A 13170-nucleotide genomic window follows, 5' to 3' on the forward strand; every position below is an offset into this window, starting at 1 on the left:
AGCAATAAAATTTCTCTCTTCTCTTTATTTTTCTGCATTTTATTTTCTGTAAATATAATTTTCACTATTTAAGCATTAGACATCTTATGTAAGACAACACAACCAAGAAAACTAACAATACGATTTCTCTCTTCTCTATTTTTTTTCTACAAATATATATGAATTTAGTAACTATGAAATATTCATGTTATTAGTAAGTTTTATCAATAAAGGGAACCCAAGGACCATATTCTTCCCCAATTTGGGTTTATTCTTAAATGTTCATGTTCAATAAATGATATATATATTTTTAAGATATATATTATTACATATTTTAAGTTAGAGTTGGAATTGCTAATATTGCTCTTAAAATGATTTAAAAATTGTTTTATTTTAAGAAAATTATCAATTTTTCCAGATTATTTCTATAAATTCAAATATTCTAAAAATATATATATATTTTTTAATTCAAATGCTTTTTCTTTTAAAAAAAACATTTCTCTAATATTTTTATCATTTGATTTTATACAATTGTAAATAGGGAAATTTGATTAAATAACCTCAAAGATGAGGTTATTTGATCTGGTGGGGGCTTGCTAATTTTTTTGCTCTCGTGGACTTTTTATTTTTTTTGGACGATATTGCCCTTGTAGCGAAACGCTAAGTCACTTAGCGTTTCGCTAAGTGGATTAGGGTTAGTATAAATACTATAATATTTTCATACTAAATACACTTAGCGAAACGCTAAGCAGATCTGAAACGGAAACGCATACGATCTAATCAGAGATTTTCTGCAAATATCAACCAATAACAAATAATAACCTAACGAAATGCTCAAACATGAACCAATATGAACCAAATAACAAATAAGAATCCACAAATATGACAAAATATGAACCAGAACGAAATATGAAAAGATTTTTGAAATGAAGAAAATGTAAACATGAACATAACTCGAATTAGATTTTGAAATGAACATCTCCTCGATCTTCAAATCCTTAGAATCGGAGACCTGCATGGAAAATAGATTTAGGGTTAGTTCTATATAGATCTTGTAAATATGTATAGATAAAAACATAAATGGATTAGGTTAGATCTTGTAAATCTGTATAGATCTGTATGAACTGAACCGCCGCCTGCAACCTCCGTCGCCGTCGTCGCCGCCGGCCGCCGTGAAAGAGAGAACAGGAGAAGAGAGAGAAAGAAAACTAAGGAAATGAAAATATTAGAGTATTTATATTAACCCTAATCCACTTAGCGAAACGCTAAGGGACTTAGCGTTTCGCTACAAGGGCAATATCGTCCAAAAAAAATAAAAAGACCACGAGCGTAAAAAAAATTAGCAAACCACCACCGGATCAAATAACCTTATCTTTGAGGTTATTTAATCAAATTTCCCTTGTAAATAAGGAATTTTTAATTTTTAAATAAAAATATCTGCAAATCATTCTTATGTTTTATAAAAAAGAATTATGTATCATTTAATTGGGTACAATTGCAAACAAGAATTGATAGATTTTAATTAAAAATATATGTTATATATATATATATAAATATTCTTATTTTTAAATTTTTCTTTCTTCAAACATTTTATTTATAAATGAATTGAAAATATTAGAAAATTATTTTCTATGAATTCTTTGTTTTTCAAAATTTCTATCATTTATTTTTTATATTTTAAAAAAAAAATTAGAAATTAAAATATATATATACACATGTACACATATATATTCTGGGAGTTCCATATATATATATATATAAAAAAAAATCATGAAAGTTTTAGTTCTTTATTAGTTTGACAAAAGAAAAATAAAAAAATCCCGCTGCCAGGATTCGAACTCGGAAAGTTGATCATAATCCAAGGTTATGAGCTACAGCGGCGCTAGAGTTCTGTTGTTTAAAAACTTGCATAATTTTAATATAAACCAGATAATTTAAGAAAACAAATTCATTTTTTCATAAAATATTCAAATCTAATGAACAGAAAAAAAATCTAATATATACCTTCTTTCGAATGCTATACAAAAATATATTTATTGAGACCTAAAGTTTTACACTATATTTATTTATTTTTGAACACAAAATTTACTTTATTTAACCTTTTTTAAGATATTCAAATGAATGTAAATTTGGAAAGTTTGAAATTATGGTTGGTTGTTAATATTATTGTTGAAAGTTTTTTTGTGAATATTTATATTATATAACTCATGTTATTAAAATTTGATGTATCTTGTTATATAATATTATTCATATACCTCTTATCTAGGGTATAATAGGAACAATAACAATTTCAATTTTTATAATTTTGAAATATTTGACAATCATCCGAGTCTAGATTTGATCATTGACATCTCCACTTAAGAAAGTGATTTTAATCTCATATTTCAACTGATCAAACATTATATATAGCAGATGGTTGCACTAGATTAATTTAAATACTTGGCTATAGTACTCGATTTGCACACTTTACACAAAGATATGCAATCGAAGATCTAACAGTAGACCTTTCCGTAAATTCTATGAAATTGTCAACCCCCTCGATAAATTTTGGATTTGTTCGACGTATAGTCATTCATGTTTTGTCAAAAACTTCTATTGGACTAGACAAAATATTACTATATCAAATAAAGTACTATATCCTTTATAAATCATGCATATACCTAGCTCAACAATCTAATATAGAATCCAAAAACTTACAATCCGCATATCTAATTAATCCAATAATTAACTTATCTAATTAACATACAATCCAATAATTTAACATAATCTAACATATAAATAATCTAATAATCTAACATACAAATAATCTAACATATCTAACATACAAATAATCTAATAATCTAACATATCTAATTTATCTAACAAATAATCAAACCTAATATAACATATATATCTAACCTAACACACAAAGCAAAGAAAGAAGAAAAGAGAAAAGAGAAAATAGACTAGCCTGACGGCGAACGATCGGAGCGAAGAACAACAACATGAGCGCAAGAATGTCGACAGTAGGAAAGAAGAAAGAGAGATGAAATAAGAAGAAGAAAGGCTATCGGGTAAATTTAAGGGGTCTTAATAACAGTTATGTTGTGTGTCGTTACATAGGCTCATTTAATGAGTATATATATATATATCTATATATCTATATATATATATCTATATATCTATATATATATATTGACTTAGCCAGTAGACAATAATCCTCGGTCCTAATTTAGCCAGTAGACAACAATCCTCGGTCCTGACTTAGCCAGCAGATAACTTTCCTCGGTCTGACTTAGCCAGCAGACAACTTTCCTCGGTCCTTACTTAGCCAGCAGACAACAATCCTCGATCTGACTTAGCCAACAGACAACAATCATCGATCCTAACTTAGTCAGCAGACAACAATCCTCGGTCCTGACTTAGCCAACAGACAACAATCATCGGTCATGACTTAGCCAACAGACAACAATCCTCGGTCTGACTTAGCCAGCAGACAACTTTCCTCGGTCTGACTTAGCTAGCAGACAACTTTTCTCGGTCCTTACTTAGCCAGTAGACAACAATCCTCGGTCTGACTTAGCCAGCAGACAACAATCCTCGGTCTGACTTAGCCAGCAGACAACTTTCCTCGGTCATGACTTAGCCATCATACAACAATCCTCGGTCTGACTTAGCCAGTAGACAACAATCCTCGGTCCTGACTTAGCCAACATACAACAATCCTATATATATGTATATATATATATATGTATATATATATATCAAATATATGTATATATATATATATATCATATATATATATGGAACTCCCAGAATGTAATAATGAAACTCATGTATATATATATATATGGAACTCTCAGAATGTAATAATGTACAATGGAAATCAAAATTTATTGACGGCCTTCTTAGCCTATTTGTTGAAAGAGTTAGAAGGAACCTTAAAAAGAGTCATTCAATGATACTATATGAAACCTATACATATGGTGTATTAATAGATACTTGTATACAAGAAGGGCTAGCCTTATGTAATGAAATAAGGTTAAACCAACAAATTAAAAGACAGAGTCAAAGTGAAAGACAACAATTGGGTCAATTCTGCCAACAATTTGGTATAGATAGTCCGACATCTAGAAAAGAGAAAAGAGTGAAATATAATAAGTTTCACAAATATAGAAAACCATCCCAAAAATACTCAGACATAAAAAATGAGAGGAGAGAAGAAAAGTCTAAACACAAGTCAAATAATTTCAAAAATAATAGGAAATGCCACAACTGTGGAAAATTTGGACACACATCAAAATACTGTTGGGCAAAGAAAAAAATTAATAATCTTGAAATCCCAGAAGACACAAAAAGATTAATAATCCAAACTTTACAAAACTCAGAATCTGAAGAATCTAATTCAGATTCAATAATTAGTAATTCTGAAATAGATGATCTAGATAATGAAAACATTTATGAGTTAAGCTCAAAAGACTCCGAATGTGAGCCTTGCCGATCAGGATTAAATTGCCCTAAAAAATAAACAAATAACCTAAATCGAAATCAAAATATTGATAAATCAGAATTATATAGAATCATATCCCAATTTTCAGATATGAAAGTTAATGTTTTAACATCAAAAGACCCAGAATTAAGAATGCAGATCATAGATCAGTTCAATTCTGAAGAAGGAACTTCATCCTCTAAAGAAGAAGAGGCAGAAAAAAATAGATTAAATCATAATAATAATAATAAATCTTACACTATGAGTGAAGTAATGAATCAACTTAGACACAAGATTCAAAACAAAGAAGAGAATACAACTCTCACAAATCTTTACAAAGAAATTAATAATTTAAAAGAAGAAATTAAGATATTAAAAAAGAAGAATATTATACAAGAATCCAGGATAACTAAGCTTGAGGATAAACCTCACGAAAATAATCAATATAATGACAACAAAACAGAAATTGAAGAAAATATCTTCTCAGAAATTTTTTTATCCACAATAGAAATGATTGAATACCAAAAATGGCACATAAGAATATCTCTCCTAATAGATAATCATTATACAAGGTCATTTACTGCCCTTGTTGATAGCGGAGCAGATTTAAATATTATTCAAGAATGACTAATCCCCACTAGGTATTTTCATAAAACAAGCCATACCTTGTGGCATGCAGGTGGAGATAAACTCCAAATCCAATATAAACTTCCAAAAGCATATATATGTACTGATAATAAGTGCATTCCTCAAAGTTTTATACTTGCTAAAGATATATCAAATCAGGTAATACTTGGTACCCCATTTTTAAACACCATTTACCCGATAAAGATGATTGATAATAAAGGTATTACAGGAACTTTTCAGAAACATGATATTTTTCTAGAATTTATTATGGAGCCACTTACTAAAATGTTACATAGTATATATATGATAATATTAAAGCAAAACAAGACCAAATATATTTTCTAAAACAAGAAATAAGTCGTATGACAATAGATGAACAACTAGAAAATCCTAAATTACAAGAAAAAATATCTTTACTAAAAGACCAACTTTCAATAGATATTTTTAATGAACATCCTAATGCATTCTGGGATAGAAAGAAACATATAGTTTCACTACCCTATGAGGAATCTTTTAATGAAAAGAATATTCCTACAAAGGCAAGACCTTGCCAAATGAATTCAGAATATCTAAAATTATGCAAAAATGAGATAGATGCGCTATTACAGAAGGGGTTAATAAGTCCATCACAATTACCCTAGTCATGTACGACTTTCTGTGTAAACAAACATTCAGAAATCGAAAGAGGCGTGCCAATGTAAGTAATAAACTACAAACCCCTCAACAAGGTATTAAAATGGATTAGGCATCCAATTCATAATAAAAAGGATCTATTAGATAGGCTATATGATAGTTTAATATTCTCAAAGTTTGACTTAAAATTAGGATATTGGCAAATTCAGATTGAAAAATCTGACAAATATAAAACAACATTCAATGTCCCTATAGGACATTATGAATGGAATGTGATGCCATTTGGATTAAAAAATGCTCCATCCGAATTTCAAAAAATTATGAATAATATCTTCAATCCTTATAGAACATTTATAATTGTTTACATTAATGATATATTAGTCTATTAAAAAACAATTGAAAGCCATTTTAGACATTTAAATATGTTCAAAACAATAATAACTCAAAATGAATTAGTAATTTCTAAACCAAAAATGGATCTTTTCAAAACAAGAATAAGGTTTTTAGGTCATATCAATGAAAAGGGAAATATTACTCCTATTAATAGAAACATAGAATTTGCGGAAAAATTCCCGAATATAATCACTGATAAAACACAGTTACAAAGATTTTTTGGCAGCCTCAATTATGTGGCTCCATACTATAAAAACTTAACGGAAGATACATCAATCTTATATGAAAGGCTGAAGAAAAATCCAAAGTCATGGTCAAACCATCATACAGATGCTATTAAAAGAATTAAAAATAAAGTAAAAGTACTTCCTTGTCTAATGATAAGTAACCCAAATTGGGAAAAGGTAATTGAGACTGACGCTTCTGACATATGATTTGGAGGAATATTAACTCAATTAGATTTAAAAACAAAACAAGTCTATCTTGTCAGATTCCATTCAGGAAAATGGAACAATTCTCAAAAAAATTATGCGACAGTCGCCAAAGAAATTCTTGCAATAGTCAAATGTGTTTTAAAATTCCAAGATGATTTATATAATCAAAAATTTATTATACGAACATACTGCAATGTAGCTAAATTCATGTTCCAAAAAGACTTAAACATGATGTATCAAAACAAATGTTCGCCAGATGGCAAGCTCATTTAGCCCCATTTAATTTTGAAATAACATACAAAAAAGGGATAGATAATAATCTTCTTGATTTCTTGACCCGTGAATTTTTAAATTTACAAGAATGAGCGAAAGGGATTATGAATCTTTCTCTAATAGAGGAAGAGGATCCTCCTCTATCAGAGGAAGAGAACGGGGCAGAACACCAGAGATCATATCTCAGTATGGTAAACAAAAGCTTACAGCAATGGATCTCTCCCAAAGTACGGACAGTCAAAAGGACAATCCAACGTACGCTAGAATACTGGGAGATGAAGAATCAAAATCTAATAATATTGGATTTATGAGAAATGAATTTAAAGAAATTATATTTATCCTAGAAGAAAAAGACCTCAAATGGAAAAGTGAGCCATGGACAATAATGCAAATGTATTTGGATAATACATCCACACCATCGAGGACTTATAAGTCCCAAATATTTTACGAACAAATACTTATTCAAAGTGGATCATGTGAAATATCACATTTCTCTGGCGCAAATAAAGAAATTTATAATTTCAGCAAAATGATAATAAAAAAGACAATTTTCTTAGAAGATTGGGGAATATCCCCAATGAAAGAAAGAGAATTGTCGTTTAATAAAACAACGACAATCAAATTTAATTATTGAGATTATTGCGATGCCTTCACTAAGGCACTAAATTATGAGAATAATAAATATAAACATTCCTGGTTCATCAAGGAATGTGCGAATGTCTATAGAGGAAACATCCCCCACTGGTTCATAAACTGGTTTTACTACTTTGGTCCTAGCCCAAAGGTTTTACCAGAAGAAATTAAGGTCCTATTTGATAAATGGAGAGAGGTATCCCCTCAGCTTCTGAAAAAACAAGAAGCTAATTTATATATTGAAGGAATAGCTTCGTGTTTCTTTTTTACTGAATTTTCCATTCCCTGGATTTGTAAATGATACCTGAATTTGGTTATACCAAAACAGGCATTCCTTGTCTATTTAGATAATCCCATTATAAATTTTGGGATAAAATGATGAGAATAGATCAGGAAATGAATGAGCGATTCGGGAAAGAGACAATGGACCTCCTACACCAACAAATAAGCATTTATGAAGAAAAACGACAAGTAGTTGAAGCGCCGTCCCCTTTTGATTATATCTCCAAAAAATTTTGAATGAGGTCAGAGAACTTATTAAAAGGGAAGATGATATCTGCATACATTGAAGAAATGAAGAAAGACTTTATGTCTAAATTCGAAGATGATAATAAATCAAACAAATCAGATTCAACTATGGCATCTGATTATCTACAAGACGCTCAAAGTGATGTCGGAATTGAAGACATTTTCTAAGCAATCAAAGACACTTTGGTTGAAAAAATTTCAAGAAAAAACGCTGGATCATCATCATCCAGCCAGTTCAAGATTTAAAGAGGAAACAAGATCTGTAATGTGCGGGAAAAACTTATCTCGGGAATCCCGGGAGGCATTGTTTGCAGAAGAAGAAGACAAGATCCGTAATTTGCGGAAAAAACTTATCCCGGGAATCTCGGGAGTCACTGTTCAATTTTTTAACTTTTGTAAAATGTTTTCCTTTATATAGTTGTTCATGTTCGGTTGGTAGGGAGGCGAAAATGACCCCTACAGTCTGTATTATACTCTCTCTCTATTGTGCTCTCTATCTATCACTCTCACCCTCTTGTAATATATTATCAAGTTTGATCAATAAAAGTGTGAAGGCTAGTGTGCTTAACCTTCAGTTCCGGGTACGTTTCTATTCTTTCTACGTATTTAATTTTATGCTTTAATGTTAAGCCTAATAGGCTAATCTCGTTAGGTGTTAATCATGTCGGCTAACTATCCTACCTAAAAAAAAGAGTAATTAATAAATAATTAAAGCTTATCTTAGAAGTTTGAATGGACATCACGGATGGATTTGAAGTGCCGATCCCTTTTATGAAATGGTACTTTAATTTTGTGTTCATGTTTAGTCCTATTTGGCTACTATTTAGGCACATTGGATATTGTGGAACTTTAAATTAAAGTTAAGTATTATAATTGGTTGATAGACATATTTCTACATGTCCTATTCAAACATTGTCCCTCTTCAAATTCTTTATAAGCTCTATTTTATTATTTATTACCGATCCTAAAAATAATGGATATATATATATATATATATATATATATATATATATATATATATATATATATATATATATATATATATATATATATATATATATATATATATTTATATATTTATATTAGTTTTTATAATAAACTTTATATAAATATTTTATTTTTATGTTCTAAATTTAAATTACAAAATTCTTTTTTTTTTATAAAAATATTTCTTATTAATTTTATTTATATATAAATCAATTTATTGAAATTCAAAATTCAATTTTTTAACAAAATTGCAAAATATTTGTTTTGATTAAATATAAATGAATTTATATAAATCTTTGTTATTTGTCAATGTTTATTGCAAAATACTTTTTCTATACAAAATGTTTCTTCAAAACATTATAATAATTTACTTTTTTTTTTATTATTAAATATAAGGTTTTTATAAACCTTTATTATTTTAAGAGAAAATGGTGCTTAAAACTAATATTATTTTAGATGTTTGAGAAATTAATTGAAAAATAATTTTACTATAATTTTTTTTAAAACGGTTTCAAATTTTTTTTATTACAAATTAAAATTTTAATTACAAAATATGATATATATATATATATATATTAAAATGTTCTTACCTACCTACGAATTATAAAATAATTCAATTTTTCTTGTTCTCTACAATAAAATTATAAAATTATAGAGAGGTTTAAAATACATTTTTTAGGGATCTCCAATGACATCTTTTAACATAGGAGTGTCTTTTTTTTTTCCACCACTCATGTTTGACTTAATCTTATATTTTGTTCGATGTGACATCTTATTTAACCAAATTGAAAATTTATTCTCAATTTTTGTGATCCGAATAATTCTCTTATTCTCGTGAATCGTTTAGTACTCATATCCTTCAAATTGTTGGTAATGCTTTTTCGAGTGTATGTCCATCCCCTTTTTAGCATCATATGAGATGAAGTTAGCGGATCTGAAGTTGTTTTTCATTTTTTCAATAAAAAGTTTAATCTTGTCTTGATCGTGTGGCATGGTTTGACACAAATCTGCGAAAACAGGAGACCACAGAGTGAAGTCGGAGACGCACTTACATGTATCATCCTATTATTTTTACTAGTTTTTCAAATTTTTTACATCTTTCAGATTCATTCTGTAGCGGAGGAAGAAGGCCAAGATGACGGAGGAAGAAGGCAAAGATGCTATTGGTACTTTTCTAGACAGGGGCTGCCTTGCTTCATCTAGCTTGCATTGATTTGTTGTTTTGAAAATGAATAAATGTTTCAATTGTTACATTTCTGATAATGATCAGAAGCAGAAGCTAGCTAATTACATGGACATGTCAGGGTCACCACCATAGCCGTCTTGATTGCCCTGCTGCAATTTCCAGTTATCCATTCTGTCTTTCCAAACATTTACCTCTTTCTTTTCATCATATCTTGCGCTTCCTGTTGATAAAGAATCAAAGTGAGCTAGAATTACAAAATATTTATATACATTGATGGAGATATCTGGTTCAGAGAATGGATTGGGGTGGAACCAGGATGAAAAATTATCTGGGGGCTGACTCCAATCTTTTTCGCAAACCAAATTCTATCACCTCAGATTTAACTTTATATACATCAATCTTCTTTTTTTTTTTTCTTTTCTTTTTTTTTTTTTTTTTTTTTTTTTTTTGTAATTGATAAATAAATTAATTAATTCAAACATATAAATTAAAAAATGTATAAACATTTACTTTATGAAATCATGAAATAAAACAGTACATTCAAAACATTTAGTATACACATTATTGAAATTGTGCCCTTCTATTCTTTTTAATAAAAATAAATTAAAAAAAAATAAAACACTATAACTATTTAAATAAAAAAAATTAAAAATATATTTAATTAATCATTTTAACTTTTAAATTAGACTTATTATTCATCAAAGTTAGATAATATATACCTTAAAAATAATTTATGAATTTACATCAAATTTAAAAAGAAAACATACCAATTATTTATTGAATTAACTAAAATAACTAAATTATTAAATTTTTTATAGTTATTTTTTATTATATATTTGTACTTTTAATATTTTTAACTCAAATCACTTATATTTTAATAATTAAAAAAACAAATAACCTAACTAGCAATATTTAGAACACATCCATTAATTATTTGATCAATAAATAATATTATAATTAAGTTAGGTAAGGATAAAAAGCCTTTTTATATTCATATTAAAAAAGATTAACCAAATATTTCAAACAATGTTTTTCAACAAAACTACTGTCTTATGAATCATTATCACTAAATTGCTAATTCAAACAAAATTTTAACGTGGAGAAAAAAATGATATTAAAAATGCGAAATTAACTTTTACAAGGATTTATTCGATCATCAGAAAGACATAAAGTGCTCATTTAATTTTATTTATAAAAAAAAGCAAAAAGAAGTTTTGTTGGTGGGACCTGGGAATCTAATAGTAGAGGAGAGGGAAAAGGGTAATTGCCCTCATTTTTTTAAAATTTAATTAGGGCTGTAACCCACTTAGTCCAAGTATTTTTTTATAATTTAGGTGGGGCTGCACCCTAGCCCAAGCGTGGCTCCACCTCTGGATAGGGGTAGATTCACTTGTGTAGGAAAGAAAAAGATAACAAATGTTGATCTCCTACATGATTATTATTAGTTGATATTGGAAATTCACCACTCACATGCATGGATGCATGCAATCATGATGAATTTGCATTAGTAATAATTGTATATGAATGGGTGTGTCGATGTGCCGGTTGGAATTAATTAAAATAATTCCATAATAATCTTAAATCATAAAATATAATATCATAAATCTTTATTCTTGTTCCTGAGATATGAAAGACAAAAGCGAAATATATATACCTAAATCCTTAAACATGATTAGATGAGATGGTTTTCCAAAAGGGCAGAAATTCTTTAGCCTTATTTCTCCGATGATGGGATTCAGAGAGAGTGAGAGAGCGTGATAAAAAAAAGTTCATTCTTATTTTTTATCATCCAACCTCCTTTTTATAATTTTTTTTGCCTTTTGGGGACTATAACCGTCATAACTGCCTCATTACGCTAATTTCTAATTTGGCCCATCATCAAATTAGAAATACCGCAAGGTATCCACAATTTAACATTCATAACAATAACATCCTTAAGTCAAATCCCAAACATCATTAGATCACATAATATTGACTTATTATAATCAATGACCATATATATTCATTTAAATATATAAATGTCCCTTTAAAATTTTAACAATCTCCCACTAGACATATATATTTAAAAATGAATAATATATCCTTATTGTGCATAGTATTGTCATCGATTTCGAGAACATTAACAATCTCGTCCATTAATCATATTAACAAGGATCAAGGCGGTCTTCGTTGTATCAATCACAACTAAACCTTCAATTGTCACAAATATCAATATGACTAAATGACATAGATTAATCATGATTTGTGACATGAAAAATTACATGCAAGGTGATCTATTCATGTCAATTTTCAACTGGTCATACCTTAACTTTAGTGAGATCAAACTTTAACTTTATTGTACAAAATGCAATAAACCGTACAATACTTTATCGGATCAGAAACTGAATTACATAAATATCCATAAAACAAACTGAAAGACAACTGAATTTACAAACTCCCACTTAACCTAGAGATCATCCATCTCTAAAATACCCATGGTAGTAGTGTGTTCACGAAAGACATTAGACGGCAGACCCTTTTTCAAGGGATCAACTATCATGGAGTTTGTACCCAAGTATTCTATAAAAATTTGACCACTTTGTACCCTTTCCTTCACAACTAGGAACTTTATATTGACTTAGTCGAGCTCCTATTGTTATTCGAATATAACACAACTGAATTATTGTCACAAAATAACCTAAGGGGTCTTTCAATCCCTTTTAAAATACGCAGCTCAGTGATAAAATTCTTTAGCCATATTGCTTGATTTGATGCCTCATAACATGCTACAAACTCTGCTGCCATGGTGGAGGAAGTTGTAAGTCATTGTTTGGAACTCTTTCAAGAGATCGCTCCACCAGCCAACAAGAATACATAGCCCGAAGTGGATCTTAAACTATCTTGGCAACCCGCAAAATCAGAGTCAGAATACCCAATGATCTCAAGATTATCCGACCTCCGATATGTGAGCATGTAACTTCTAGTTCTCTTTAGATATCTCATAACCCTTTTAGCTGTCTCCCAGTGATCCAAACTTGGGTTGCTCAAAT

This window comes from Impatiens glandulifera, chromosome 2 (genome assembly GCF_907164915.1).
Source record: "Impatiens glandulifera chromosome 2, dImpGla2.1, whole genome shotgun sequence".
NCBI classification, from domain to species: domain Eukaryota; kingdom Viridiplantae; phylum Streptophyta; class Magnoliopsida; order Ericales; family Balsaminaceae; genus Impatiens; species Impatiens glandulifera.